We start from the raw sequence: 16,017 nt of genomic DNA, 5'->3' as shown, positions 1-16,017 counted from the left end.
AAAATTCACATTCCTCCAACTCAGGAATGGCCAATGTGCAGTTACCTTCCCTGTTTTTGCACCTCTTCCCTCCTGTCAAGTTGGCTGCTGTAGCACTGAATTCTTGTTGTGGTCCGTGCAGTTCTCACCCGGTAACCAGGGCAGAGTTTTATCAAACCAACACAGGATTGGCCAAGACCAGGTTTACTTAAATGGAGAACTAAAAGACCTTGAGTCTTTTCAAAGCTCTAACAAACAAAACAGAAATACAACATACTGCTGTGGTAACACAAAACTAGATCAAAAGCCGAGAGTACTACAAGGCCAGTTTAGGAGCAAGGACAAACAGTAGCCCAGTTTGCAGTCCAAAATCAGGTGCCAAGAGTTCACTTTGAATAACGTTCTAGAATTCAAAAGTACAAACCATAGTCAGAGTTCCAAAGTCAAGCCAAAGAATCAAGGGTCATAGTTCAGTTCAAATCCATAAGTCAAAACCAGGAAGGTTGTCCAAGATTCATATTCCAGGGTTGAGGAAACAACAAGGTCCAAGACAAGGTTACAGGAGCAGCAGATTCAAAAACAGGTTTGCAGGAAAAAGGTTAGAGTCCTGAGTTTTCATCATCATCATCATAGGCTGTCACTTGTGGCAGAGTATGAATGTCTTCCAAGGGCATATTCTTGGCAATGGCTCTCTAAATGACTATAGAGACCTATTCTCGATCTGGAAGTTTTTTCACAGTGGGGATATACATTTCCAGATGGAAAACGGTCCTGACAAGGGTTTGCTTGACACGCCTTCCTCTTAGTATTTTCTCCCTTTCACCCTCCATTTGTTTCTCCTTCAAATCCACAGCACGGTTGGTAACAGATGGCTTCCAGTTAGAACACTCAAGGGGCAGGGCTTCCCAGTTCTCAGTGTTTATTCCACATTTTTAGGGTTATTTTAAGCCCATCTTAAAATCTCTTTTGCTGTCCACCAACATTCTGTTTTCCGTAAAGTAGGTATTTTGGAAGACTGTGATCTAACATTTGGACAACATGGCTAATCCAGTGAAGTTGGTGGTGGAGAATCATCGCTTCAATGCTGATGGTCTTTGCTTCTTCCAGAAAACTTACACTTATTTGCCCATCTTCCCAAGAAACTTCCAGGATTTTTTGAAGGCAATGCTATTGGAATCGTTCCAGAAGTTGAGAGTGAAGTTTGTAGATGGTCCATGTGTTGCAGGTGTATAACAGAGTTGGGAGGACAACAGAGGTATAAACAGAGTTCTAATCCAGGGAAAAAGTCAAGGTCCAAGTCATGAGTACGAAATTACGAGGTTATTTGCTACTGAAGAGCTATCTCTTCCAGATCCCTTATTTAGCCAGAGATCTCAGCTTCTGCTCATTACCTCAAGCATGTACAGATCATCACAGAAGTCTGTAATGCATTTCTTGAGAAGGAAGGTCAGTTTGACCCCTTCCAAGCAGCTGGGTCAGATTAACCCCTTCCAAGCACCCAGCAGCAGCTGAGCCAAGCCAGACAAACTGTTGACCATGGTGATTTTAGCAACACAGCAATAACCCCCCCCCCCCCCAAAAAGCTACAATTTTCCTGGAAAAGAAAGGTACAGAAGGCCTTAAACCAATCTCATTCCTGAAAACCTACTAAAAGTGTGATTTTGCTGTAAAAAAAAGATATGCACTCCTCATATGCCATGTTTACAAAAGAAATTGAAACTTTTTTGCTGCTACCAGACTGTCAAAATTCAGCACCAGATTGTGGATCTCAGTGGGTTAAAAGTGGTCCACAATGTTCCTCCCATTCATGGGAAGTTGCTTGTCTCTGCTCTAATTCTTTTAAAAAGCCATTTAAAAAGCGATTTTCCATTAATACATTTGTCATACCGAATTCCACACAGAGCTGTGTGCAAGATTATTTTTCTTCCACCGACAGACCTCTGGATTGTGGCTTTTAACAACAAGTTGGAATGTGCATGGAGAATATGCCATCCAGGGAGGAAAAAAATCTCTGTGCTTCATTTTGTTTTATTGGAATCTATAGTATATTTTCTTTATCGCTGACTAGCCAGTTCTCTTAACTGCACCTTTCCCCTCCCTCCTCGCTGTTTGAGAGACCAATAAATACTTAAGTAAGAGCATTACTGTAAAACTTGCTGTACAGGACCAAGATGTACTTACTAGAATAATGTCCCATTATTGTTTCAATTCCATTAAATGTTTACTTTAGTCCTTTTAGAAGACTTTGATGGGTAAAGGTCACTTTTCTAGCCTCGAAGAAACGGGTTAGGAAGTAATTTTCACAGAGTCATATATACTTCTCATTCCTATTCATGCATCCTACTAAAACTTTAACCCTTTGGTCTTTCTTGTGATGGGAAACACAGAAAAGAGAGAAAACAGAAAGTGAAAAAAATGCTTATAGATTATCAAAAGCCAAAGTCAAAAATAGCATTTATTAGCTCTACTACATTTGGAACATCCTAATTCCGCATATACATTTTAAACACAATTTCTTGACAAAATGAAAGAGATTGGGAGGTAATAGCTGTGCACCTAAACTTGCTGCATTCTGCATTGTGATCTTTGGAAGTATGGTTTCCCAAGCTTCATTTCCTCTCCAACAAGGGAAATTTTCTGTGCAACTGTTTTGTGTATAATTTAGAATACCAATGATCCCAAATAGTATTAATACAATTTTTCTGTGCCAGAACTTTAGTATTAACAATGAAGGGTTTCTATAAGGAGGACAGGAGATGGAACTGGAAAGAAATTAATGGGAAGAGGTCTTGAGATAATTTGTTAAAAAGGTAAAGGTAAAGGTTTTCCCTGACGTTAAGTCCAGTCATGTCTGACTCTGGGGGTTGGTGCTCATCTCCATTTCTAAGCCAAAGAGCCAGTGTTGTCCATAGACACCTCCAAGGTCATGTGGCCGGCATGACTGCATGGAGTGCCGTTACCTTCCCGCTGGAGCAGTACCTATTGATCTACTCACATTGGCATGTTTTCGAACTGCTAGGTTGGCAGAAGCTGGAGCTAACAGCGGCCGCTCACGCCGCTCCCGAGGTTTGAACCTGGGACCTTTCGGTCTGCAAGTTCAGCAGCTCAGTGCTTTAACACACTTTGCCACCAGGGCTCCTTTGTTACTTAGTTAAAATGGTATCATATCCCCAGTGCATAGACAGCAGCCGATGGGATGGTCAGTTGACTCTTCCCTCAGTAACGTACTTCTTTTACTGAAATAGTATGTGTTATTTGTATCAGAGATAGCAAGATAGTTTGAGGAAAACTCTAAACAGGTTATATGTTTTGGGAATTACTGCTGTTGAATTTGCATTAGGAATAACTATTCACATTATGCATTCAAGAACCTGCAATGACCAGTAACAAATCCTGATCTCCCCTACTCCTGCCAAGAACAACTTTTATAAAGGCTTTTAAAATTTCAATATAGTTTTTGCTTCTTTTCTGTTGCATGTTTTTCTATTTACCACTACTTATCAGCACATCCATGTATGTAACTTTCATTTGCGTTAGTCCTGCCTTCTGCTTTCAAATTTGGCTACACTTTCAGTAACTTGGCTAGTTTCTGGCTCAGGTTTCTAGTCCATCCATATATTCCCCTTCTCCTAATATTTTTGGGTATTTCAAATTTAGATTTGTATTACTTACTGAATATTAAAAGATAAATAGATAGATGCCCTGAGAGAAAGAGGCAGGGAATAATAATAATGATGATGATGATAGATAGATAGATAGATAGATAGATAGATAGATAGATAGATAGATAGATAGATAGATAGAGATAGGTTTTGCCACTAAGCTTTTCTGTTATCCCATTGTAACTCTACTCAGGATGAGCTTACATGTTGTTTTTCACACATATATTTGTCTTTTTCCATTTCATTTCCCATCATTTCAGTTCACTACAATTTTTACTTCTACATAACCTGCATTACTATTATTTCTCTACCTTGCAATTAAGTTTCTGAATATGGTGTGTCTGAATCTTCTGCTCTTCCCTTACATAGAAACACTATGGCAACTGCATTACAATAAGCTTGCCACACAAACACCTCCAATCTATTTTCTGCCTTAATATTGGCATTATTCTTCTGGGTAACTGCCCACACATTGATATCACATTAGGAGATTGGGAGTATGCTTGAAAACAATGCCCACTTTATAAATTACAAACAGGGATGCATAGAATGAATACCACCATGCATTGTCCTAGTACAATATTCTGATCGAATCAATGTGAACAGTTACCAATAATTTGATAAGCAAGAGTAACATACACTTAGTTAGGATCCCCCCCACCTCCCTACAGGACAGGTGGTGTGACATACTTGGTGCTCCAATAGAAGGGAATGGCTGGGAATCTATCACTACTGTCTACCATTCCAAATCCTGCTGCTTGAAGCTTCATGCACTGCATGCTGCCTAATGAAAGGCCCCTTTCTTGCTGCAGTACTTCTAGTTTAAGGGCTTGTCTGGTGGAAAACAAATTGTTTTGGCATCACATTTTCCTGTTTGCATTGACCCTGCAGTGACCCTGTTAGTACCATACACATCATAGTGAGATCACCATAACCAGCCACATATGTTCCCCTGGTGAACTCATCTCATTGTTAGGAGGCAGTCCACATTTCTGATCCTTCTCATTATTTCTGGACACATGTCCATGAACTTTTGTCTCCCCCCCCCATCATGCATGTGGACATTTTGCTCCTTGCGAGTAAGGGAGGGTACGTGACCCAGCTTCGCCACCGCTCTCCACAACTTGTGAAGATGCAACGGAACCGGCAGGCGAGAGGAGGACGCCTCGGTCCGCGGCTGCATCTTTTTTTTTTTTTGTGGAGCCCCGGTGGTGAAGTGCGTTAAAGCACTGAGCTGGAAACCAAAAAGTCCCAGGTTCAAACCCCGGGAGCGGCGTGAGCGGCCGCTGTTAGCTCCAGCTCTTGACAACCTAGCAGTTTGAAAACATGCCAGTGTGAGTAGATCAATAGGTACCACTCTGAGGGGAAGGTAACGGCACTCCATGCAGTCATGCCAGCCACATGACCTTGGAGGTGTCTACGGACAACGCCGGCTCTTCGGCTTAGAAATGGAGATGAGCACCAACCCCCAGAGTCAGACATGACTGGACTTAACGTCAGGGGAAACCTTTACCTTTACCTTATTTTCTGTTAAGTCAGGGTGTACTTATACTGATATACTGATATGTAAGTTTCTGTACATATGAACCTTCCTTAACAAATATTAAAGTTCAGCCCAGGAAAGAACCACTTTCTGATGGGAACGCTCACCTCCCACTAGCCATTTCTGCCTGCCACTAACTCCTTTCCCAACAACACAGTGAAGCAATACCTCTTGGCAAGCCCGTAGCCAGGATTTTGATTTGGGAGGGGCTGGGATTTTGGTTCAGGGGGGGGGGGGGCTGAGTCTGGATGTGAGAGGATCTACCCTAGCAAACCTTTTTATATCATTATCCAAATACTCCCATGCATATGGGATATATTGAGCATGGTGATCAGATCATGATATGAATAAACATAACCGTTTAAATAATAAATGTAAGGCCTTCTCGCAGACCACCTGAGAATTTCGGGGGGGGGGGGCTGAAGCCCCTCAAGCCCCCCCCCCCCCCCCCCCCGCTACATGCCTGCCTCTTGGACAGCTGGCCATACACCAGGAAATTCAGATTTTTTGTAAAACTGTGGAGTAAACAACGAGTTCGTTTTATGAACAGGATTAAAGTCCAGAGAACTATATTGAAAGTAAATTGCCAAGAACATTGTGTGACAAGACTGCAGTATCTAAAAGGTGAGTATGATTTTTTAAAGTCTGTGTATAACCCTTGTTCTTGATAATTCAGAGAAGTGCCCTGAACTGTAGTTTACTTTACATTTAGGTTCAACAGAATGCATCTGAAATCTCAGCAGAATGTTATGCTCTCCATGAGCCCAGTGTTGTTCTCCATGAGTCCTTCCTCAAATCAGGCATTTCTAAGTTAAAAGAACATCACAGTACTAAATTATTTTATTTTATTATTCTCACTGTTACTATTACTATCATACTACAGCCAAATATTACCAAGGCGCCTCACAACATTTTGCTGCCCCCGTGATACAGCAAATAGAATTCCTTACCCTCTCAGGTCAAGGTACCCAATACCCAACCCCAAATAATTTAACACCTAAGACAAGAAATTCCATGCATCAATTTTCCTGACCCTAACAATCAAAATGCAGAGAAAATAAAGCAAATAACTAACCATTTAGCGCACTTTCTTGATACTCAAATTCTGCTGCCTCCAACTGCTGCCTTTCTCTGCCTGAAATTAGGATGGGCTTATACTACTGTTATGACTGTTTATATATTTTATTGAAAGCATTTCTGTATCGACTTCCAAACCACAAGGGTTCCTGAGGCAATGAACAAATAAAAACAGTTAAGGATCACACATGCAGGTCTCCCTTGAGAAAGAGACAGTTGAACTAGTGAGGAGACGATGAAGAGAAATCCCATTAAATAATTGTTGTTGTGTGCCTGCAAATCGTTTCCAACTTATAGAGGCCATAAGGCTAATCTATCATGGGTTTTTTTTTGACAAGATTTGTTTATAGGGGGGTCGCCATTGTCTTCTTCTGAGGCTGAGAGCCCATGACTTGTCCATGGTCACCCAGTGGGTTTTGATGGCTGAATGAAGATTTGAGTCCTGGTCTCCCTGTGTCCTACCTAGTCCAATCCTCAAAGAACTACACCACACTGGCTCTTTTTAAAATAATACACCACTGAAGCAGCCATATAATTCTCCCTCTATTATTTCAGCTGTTCAGCTATATGCTCCTGTAGCAGAGATCTTCCTTCTTGTTAAATACAAAAGGAGAAATCCCTGCCATTAGACCAGGGCCATAGCCAGAAAAAAATTCTGGGGGGTTGAAACTTTTTTTAACAAATCATGAAGAGTAGTTCCATAATGCAAAATAATTTAGAAATCAGGCTCCATCAATAAATTTCAGTGGGCACTCATGGGAATTTGGTTACTCAATTAAAATTCATGAATAAACTAGGTTTTTTTTAACCTGAACATTTGGGGGGGGGGGAATTGAACCCCTAAACACACACACCCCTGGCTACAGCCCTGCATAAGACCTTACAGATGAATATTTGAAACATCAGAGGAAGAGAAAAGATGAGAGAAGTATTATCTAGCTACTGTATTTCAGTGGTACCAGCATATATGAGGGAGAAGCAGGGCTGAGGGGAAATTTATTTTCAAATTAAGCAGCCAAATTTTGGGCGCCAGATTTTTTAGTATTTCTGTGTTTTAATTTTAGTCTCCACATGTGGCAATCACACAAACCTGGAAGAACCTTTGCCTGAGTGGCATATACAGAAATGATACTTCATCCCTTTATGTATGAAATCAACAACATGTTCCTGTCTGGTAAGCATTGGCAGAGCTTGTTCCTTCCCTAGAAAATATCACCCCGGCTGTGCAGCTCTGTCTGTGTTAGGGCTTTGTGGCCAAAAAGGGAGGATTCCCTTTAGCAGTATTTAAACTTTGCATTCAAGCATGTGATCAGTCAAACCCACACAGATGGCAGCCTGTATCTATGCACTTTTAGACTGGCTTTGTTCAGTATCATCTCTCTCTAATACAATCCGGCTCCTTGGGGAAGAAAAATTAGAATAAAAATGAAGATAATGGGGGTGATTATTTAATGACAATGGGTTAACTTTTCAAAGACAAATATGAGACTTAGGTAGCTAATTATTTTAAAATAGCCCAAAAGAGGGGGAAATGAGTGTAATCTATCAAGTGTTCCTGCCATGCATCCTTCATTCATTTCAGTGGGGCTTCTGTAGTACTTGCGTAAGCTGCAGCTTATTCTGGAAATAATATAGGTTGTGTACTAGTTATGCTGGATGGTTTACATGGCCTGTCTCTAAAAAGTCAGGGATAAAAGACAATGGGAAATGTTTGAAAGTTGATAAATTGTCTCACTTTTAATCAACTGATTTATACTGGCATATATTCATCTGATGTCTAATAAAATGTATTGAAATGATATGACCTGTTTATTTAAGAGATAACTTACAAATATATATGCAAAATATGTGAAATATTTATTATAAGATTATTACACCTTTAGTATTTTTTTCTTTGATAATTCTGAAATATGGAACATAAACTATCCCTTTTAAAGTAACGTAGTAGAACTAAAATGGCTTTTAAAAATGGACAAATTGAAACTCACCAGGTTCTATTTTCAAAAGATATATTGATATTGCTCTTAAGTTCCCACTGAATTGCGTCTCCTTCTCTACCTCAGAACAGAGGATATTGACTTTGATAATATAATACAATTCCACGAGATTCTTCTCATCGAAGTGTGTCATTAATCACAATTTGATTAATGTGATTTAAGTCAGTTGTGACTGATTTAAAATTCATTGCTTTTAATGTGTCTTCTAGATACTCCATGTATGACTAACTCTAGAACCACGCCTATGTGTAGAAATGAGCTTTAACTAGTTCTCAAGAAATCAATGGAAACACTCGATATTGCACATCCCCAATTATAGTTATCTATCTTTATGGAATGAGATTAAGCTGAGTAACTCTAAAGGGGACTGCCTTTGGGTTCTCTTAGACTCAGTTAGTTGCAATGTGCTTCTCTCATATTTACCACATTTCTCAACTGGAAATCATCAGAGAGCAAAAATTATGATATACACTAACTCTTCTATTTTGTCAAGTCTGGAAGTGTCCATCCATATTACCAATGACTTCATTCATTTTTAATGACAGGTTTAGCATTGCAAATAAGACCTCATTGTGGGTGAAATATGGTATGGTGAGATTTATAGATATAATCAAAGGTGGCTATGGTATGAGCCAAAGTGACATCAAACAAAGGCATGAATCATGAAACTCTTCTGTGCTTCCAATATTTCTACTCAAAGCTTTTTTTTTTTTGTAAACAATAGACTCAGATATTGAATATCAAGGGATTCTCTAGATTTAAGAGATGGTTAATGCTGTAAAAAATAGCAAAAAGCAAAAAAGTTTAAATGAGTTCTGTGTTAACATAAAAGAAAAGCCTAACACATATTTCATGGCTAGCTGTGTGAAAGATAAACAAGATACGGTAACTCCATGTATTATATGAGGAATCAGTTCAAGGACCATTTGTGTAGTACAATTTACTTGTAATCCAGAACCCTATTTACTCACCTAAAATGAACTAAGTTGTGGCATTCAAGCCAAAGCATACAATATAATCATTCTGGAGGGCCTAGAAAATGCCTAGAGAAGTGTTCTGTTTAGGCTTCCAATGCGATTGCAGCAGAACGTCTTGAGACACGGTGGTGCTGAAAAACAGGTGGCTGTTTGGATCCTTTTTGGAGAATTACATGTGAACCCAATACATGTTGGGTACACTTCAAGTAGAATACAATAATAATAATTCAAATAATTAACAATTTGCTGCCCTTTTATGACATCCCAAACCTGTTGCCTCACTTTGCTAATGACAGGGCTCGTCACATAAAAATGACAAGACCAAAATGATTTCTCCCTTAAATCATATGCATGAAATAAACAAACCTGGGGTGAGGGGAATGTGTACACAGGAGTGATCTTTGTTTGGAAGGGCTGTGAATTGATTGATTGATTTATTTAGTTTTGTTGAACAGAATTAATTCTTGAGTTCAGAATACAGTACTTTAATTCTAATTAAATATCTGTTACAATAATTCCTGTAAGCCTGAAATCTCCTTAGTACAGTTGCTTCACCAAAACCCATGCTGTATTGGAGCCCAACCCCAACATCCCCTTATTTAAAGTGTGGCTTCATTCCATTTCTTCTGGTGTTTTGGGGCTGTTGATTTAAGTACACAGTAATTTGGCTGGGATTTATGAAGGCTCTTAAAATACCCAATGTATGTTCATTTCACCTTGCAAAATCAGTGGTATCATATTATGTTTATTTCTAATTTTTTAGTTTTTTTTAAGTATACTAATTAATTTATTGTTCGCATATTCATGAATGACCTCAAAGCTCTTCTAACATGGTTAACAGTACTATAGTGGCCAGGCTGCCATTTTTGTGCCTTCTGCCTCTTTTGCACTTTTTAAAATGGCCCAAGCCTCCCAATGAGAGCAAACCACATTTTCCCATAACAACAAGAAGCAGTAACTTCTCTAAAAACTTACATTTCTATATTGTGGAGCAAACACTCCTGAGATTAATTTCAGTGTATTTTACTATCTTAATCCTTGTTAGGTTACTCTTGGTTGACCCCGAATAAAGTCTAACTAGGGGTGACCAAAAGATATGTCTATCAACTTTGCTCATGCATTGCAACATAAAAACTGCCTGGAGTCATTGACTATAGGTGAGAATGAGCAAAACTACCCAAGAAAAATATGCTGGTTTGTGGATGCTCATTCACTCCACTTTTGTCTGTCACCTTGATTTTCAGATTGGGCATTCATGGAGAAAAGGGATGTGAACTGAAAAAATAGTGTGTGTCTTTTCAAAGACAGCATCATGTTATGTTTCTCCCTTTACAGAAATTTATGTTACACGGTATTAGACCATGGGCTAAGCTTAATGTAACATGATACATTAAAAACTGCACATCATGATTGCAATGTGTGTCAGCAGAATGAATTGTTATATCAGATCTCTCTTCATCTGTGAGTAGAACCCCTTTGTAAATCATCCACAAAGGGATGCATTTGCTCTTTAATGTGTGTGCATAAATCCCATTTTCTGTTGCTAAACCTCTCCCTCTTCTTAGGGTTGTTTCAAATAGAAACGTGCTAAGAAATAATAATGTTGATGTTTAAGACTACAAGAGCAGAAATATATCTTAAGTCTTTCAACACAGAACTGAACATACATATGCAGCCCAATACACTAATATACAGATGGTAAATATTTGGTCAAGTTGTCCTTTAGATGTTCTTCCAGTCCTATGGGAGCTCTTTATCTGAGAACTGATTTTCTGTGCCAAGAAAAACACTCATGCAATCCCAGCCATGTTAAGTGGGCAAGCAACAAAAGTTAACATGTACATGGTAGGGTTTCCTTTACGTGAAGCAATGTTTAGAAAGACTTAGGCAATTGGGTTATTTGGCCACCATGTATGAAAATTTGAGAACGAATGAACAAAACACGTACAGTCTGCTTCTACAAATTTAACCATCCACAGCTTGAATTTTTTAAATTTAAAAACCAAACCTAGATTTTGCCATATTTTATAAGGGACACAATTTTACAATCCTTTTGTCTATAATGGACCTTAAGCATCCATGTATTTTGGTATCTATAGGGAATCCTGTAACCAAACCTCATTGGATACCAAAGGCGAAATATATTGCTAAATTCAAGTGTACCAGTATGGTTAAAACTACAACTAGTAGTAGGGTTTAATGTATTGAGCAAAAGGTACCCACAGTTTAAGAAGCAGTGTCCTAGTGCACATGAATTAAATGCTCTCCCTGTCCTATGGGGATTACATATAGATTAACCCTGTGGCTGTGAAACCTCCAGAAACAGGAGGAGGTGACTTCTGGATATTTGAGGTGCCAAACTAGACCTCTTCATCCCCTGAGGTCTTCACTGCAGCTACCCGAGATTCAGATTAGAGTTTTCACTAACATTTGGAAGCAGAATGGTGGTAGTTGCCATGAGGATGCCCTGTCTGCTACAGGCCCCTGTCCAATGCCCTCTCCACTTTGAAGCAGTATTTAATCTTTGAACATTCAGCGTCACAAGATTATTCCAATTCCCAGTATTTCATGAACTTCCTTCTACTCACTTATCACAGGCCTTAAGCTATTACAGATGCATGTGACTATAAGTAAAATCAAAATGCCTTACAATGTTCACATAGAAAAAGGTTCTTCAGATCACTGGGGAAGACATTAAGTGCAAACAGCTATCACAAGGTTATAGAAAAAATAATCCTAAATTCACAATTGTGGAGAAAAAGTTCAATACTGTGGATACTTCTTAAATGTGTAAACTTATCACCCATGGACATGAAATCTACCAGCTGCCAACGGAGGAAGGATGATAGACTGCTCTCAATTCTATCAATGGAAGTCAGTGGAATGACATATTTAAATCCCATCTACAGTAAACACAAGTTTACTAAATAAGACACTGATAGGTTTCTCTTAGAATTCCTATCAACAGATTTTTACCATCAGAATACATACGAATCTAACTCCCTAGAAACCTTTAAGCTTTATAATAGAACTTTTGTTTAGCAAGGTCATTGAATGCCTATGACTATCAAGCCACAGTGCCCTCATAGCCTGTGGGGAGAAAACTGTAGATTCATACATATAATTGAGAAATGTTACATCCACAGATTTTTGTGTACTCTGGGACATTGCTTCTTAAACTGTGGGTCCTGACCCCAAATAGGGTCCCTTTAGCTCAATATTGGGGTAATGAAACATTTGGTAACAGTAAAAGATTTCTGAATGCCAGCAATTTGCACAAACAAACACCACCCATTTACACAAATCTGTTAGCAACATGTGGTGGTTACAGTGGGCTCTACAGAAAATGTTTCATGTGTTCTCCACTAAAAGGGAAATCAGCTGTTTAGCAAGCCTTGCAAATGCTGGTTTATTGTCAATAAGTGTTTGATTTGAAACAGGTTAATATACATCTATATACTTGGGGTCATGAAAAAAATTCTCAGGTGAAAGGGGTCAGGAGTGGAAAAAGTTTAAGAAGCTTTACTTCTGAAAAGTATCATGTGAGAGAAAACCCCATTGAAACTAACCATCAGGTTGATGTCACCTTGATAGCATTTTAAATTATTACTTTACCCTAAGCAGAAAAACATAAAAGTTAAGTTGTCCAAATAGTATTGTCAGGATGTGAATCCCCAGCATTCACACCAGCTGAACTGTTCCCATCCTTCCTGAGCAATGGGGGTGGAGATAGCCTAAATGATAAGGGCCATCTGGCTAGGAGGATTGATTTATCGCCTGCTCTGGTTTTCAAGCCTGGGAAAAGACTATAGACAGATAGATGTGAATGTGGAAGGGGGGCTGGGGGGAAGTAGTAGTTTGATATGCTGGGGTCTTGGCGGGAATGGGTTAGTACTAGCTTTAAGTTTATCTTGGCAAGAAGGATTTCAATAAAGTATTTCCACAAAACTACCTGTGTGAGCTTGCATTGTGTCCTATTGCTTCCAAGGACTGACAAGTATTTATATCATCCAACAAATTAATATGAAATACATTTGCAAAAGGACAATGTATAAATCTAAGAAATAAATAATATTAAAACAATTCAATACAAAGAGTATCTAAAACTGATGGTTTAGTTTAAAACAGCCAAGTTGAGCTGAAGGATGCCTTAAAAGCTAGATAAGATATTGTTCACAATTACTTATTAAACAACTACAAGAATATGTAAATTTGTAAGGCTGTAATCCTATAAATGTCTATCTGGGAATAAGGCCCATCGAACTTAATAGGTCTAATCTGTGAGTAGGTGCATAAATAAGTGCACCATTAGTCACGTATGCTTTAAATATAGGCTATGTATAATTCATGGCCCATGGCATCCATCAATATTTAATGTTCACATAAATAAACTGGAAATAAAAACATTTCCCCTTCTTCCCTTTCCCCACCATGTTTTCTTTGCAAAGTCTTTGGGAGGAAAAATATGCTAGTAAGAACTTTAAAGAAAAAAGCCCAACATTGAAACCATGTATGCTTTAGAGCACTTAGATTTCTGTTAGTTAATTAGAATTTAAAATAAATATTTGGTTTGGCCTTGGTTGTGTTCTTTTTTATTTAGTTATTTATTTGTAGGTTTCTCTACAATTTTTCCCGGGGCCTCCTGTGGCGAAGTATGTTAAAGTGCTGAGCTGCTGAACTTGTGGACCAAAAGGTCGCAGGTTCGAATCCGGGAAGCAGAATGAGCGCCCGCTGTTAGGCCCAGCTTCTGACAACCTAGCAGTTCGAAAACATGGAAATGTGAGTAGATCAAAAGGTACCACTCCGGCGAGAAGGTAATGGCACTCCATGCAGTCATGCTGGCCACATGACCTTGGAGGTGATGGTGGACAACGGCAGCTCTTCGGCTTAGAAATGGAGATGAGCACCAACCCCCAGTGTTGGACACGACTGGACTTAACGTCAGAAGAAACCTTTACCTTTACCTTACAATTTTCCCAACAGGCTGGTTGGGATTAATGAAAAACCTAAAAAAATTAAATGGATTGTATATGGCAAATGAATAATTAAAATACATACCTCAGCCATGGAGAAACATAGGTAAAGGCCAAATATGTTCAAATCTGTCCAGGTTTGTTGCCTGTAGACCCCGGCTCCCATTACTGAATGGCAGTAGGGTCGTGAAAAGTGTATGAACATTCAAATACTGGAGTAGAGGTTCTGTTTTATTGTTTTATTATTTGTTGCATTGTATGCTGTCTTTCTCCCTGAGTGGGACCTAAGTGAATTTCTTGATAAAGGGAAGTGAGAGCAATAATTTGGGATTGATTGCTCAGATATTAAATAGTAAATGACTCAGAAGGCAGGAGAAAATGGGAAAAGCATGTAGACAACGTCACTGGAGAGAAGATGAATGGGATGTACATAGAAGCAAAGCCAAGGGTGCACCTACATTATAGAATTAAAATAGTTTGACACCACTTTAAATGTGATGGCTCAGTGCTATGGAATCACGGGAGTTACAGTTTTACAAAGTCTTTAGCCGTCCCTGCCAAATACTGTTGATGCCTCACCAATGATTTCTTAGCGTAGAGTTATGGCAGTTAAAGAGATGTCAAACTTCATTGATCCCACAATGTAGATGTACACCTAGAAAAGGGGATTGTGTGTGTAGATACCAGAAGATTGCTTAAAGAAGGAAAAGTCAAGGAGGAAAAGAGACTGAGGAAGAACCCAGGTACTAAACACAAGGGACAGAAAGATAAAGTAGAGACAAGGAAAAACAATAGTCATAAGGGGTTTGTGACCTTAATTCAATTTCAAATTCCCTTCAGTGAAGCTCAGTACATAGTAATGATGGTCTCATCACATCATACCATTGTTTTTTAACTGATCACAAATAAAACACAAGATTTCTGACCCGACAATAACCTATCATAACTAATACATTTAAGGTCCTTGTGAGGGCAGGGACCTTATACCTGCATCATAACTTCTGTTATCCAGCACAAGTGGCCACAGTTGTGTTTACAGGCGCCAGCTGTAAATTTCCTACACCGTAATTTGATAGTTCATAGTAGGTTTTTAGCTATGTGTGTATTCATCCCTATATGAGCTAAGACTTCAAGGAAATTTTGCCCAGATCTTTATACACCTGTGGCCTCAGACAGGATGGTTTCTCCTCTGTTTCTCTGCCCTTCCACTGTGTGTCCAAGCATTAAAACTTGCTCCAAATATAGAGGAACAAATATTCCCATTTTATTTTCTTCCTACATTCAGTTCCTTTTAAAAAAAAAACTCAATTTCTTTCTGTTAAATTTATGAAGAAATTTGCAAATGGGTTGTTGTGTGTTTTCCGGGCAGTATGGCCATGTTCCAGAAGTATTCTCTCCTGACGTTTCACCCACATCTATGGCAGGCATCCTCAGAGGTATATACCTCACAACCTCTGAGGATGCCTGCCATAGATGTGGGCGCAACGTCAGAGAAAATACTTTTGGAACATGGCCATACAGCCCGGAAAACACACAACAACCCTGTAATCCTGGCCATGAAAGCCTTCGACAACAAATTTGCAAATGTTGATAAGTTTGTTAAAAAAAACCCCTAAAGGTTCAAACAGCTATATTATTCAGATTCTGTAAGAGCAGTTCTTTCCAATATGAAGAGGATCATATTACACCTGCTTAACATGTAGCTGTTAATAGTGAGCACAAAGTCCGGAGTCATTTGGGAGTGTTTGAACTGCATTGTATGACAGTCTGTAGAGTGTGTAGACTCATATAATGCAGTTCAATGCAGTT

General features: G+C 39.0%; 1 long non-coding RNA gene across 1 annotated transcript; it reads left to right on the top strand.

Annotated features, from left to right (window-relative positions):
• The first annotated feature begins 347 nt into the window (after positions 1-347).
• On the top strand, positions 348-10,630 carry LOC134296731 (uncharacterized). The gene is made up of 4 exons (XR_010003569.1): positions 348-577; positions 5,735-5,808; positions 7,326-7,435; positions 10,480-10,630. It is a non-coding gene; the product is annotated as an uncharacterized LOC134296731 (long non-coding RNA).
• The last annotated feature ends 5,387 nt before the right edge of the window (positions 10,631-16,017 follow it).

Source organism: Anolis carolinensis, chromosome 2, assembly GCF_035594765.1.
Source record: "Anolis carolinensis isolate JA03-04 chromosome 2, rAnoCar3.1.pri, whole genome shotgun sequence".
Taxonomy (NCBI): domain Eukaryota; kingdom Metazoa; phylum Chordata; class Lepidosauria; order Squamata; family Dactyloidae; genus Anolis; species Anolis carolinensis.
This window is presented reverse-complemented; position numbering and strand designations above follow the sequence as displayed.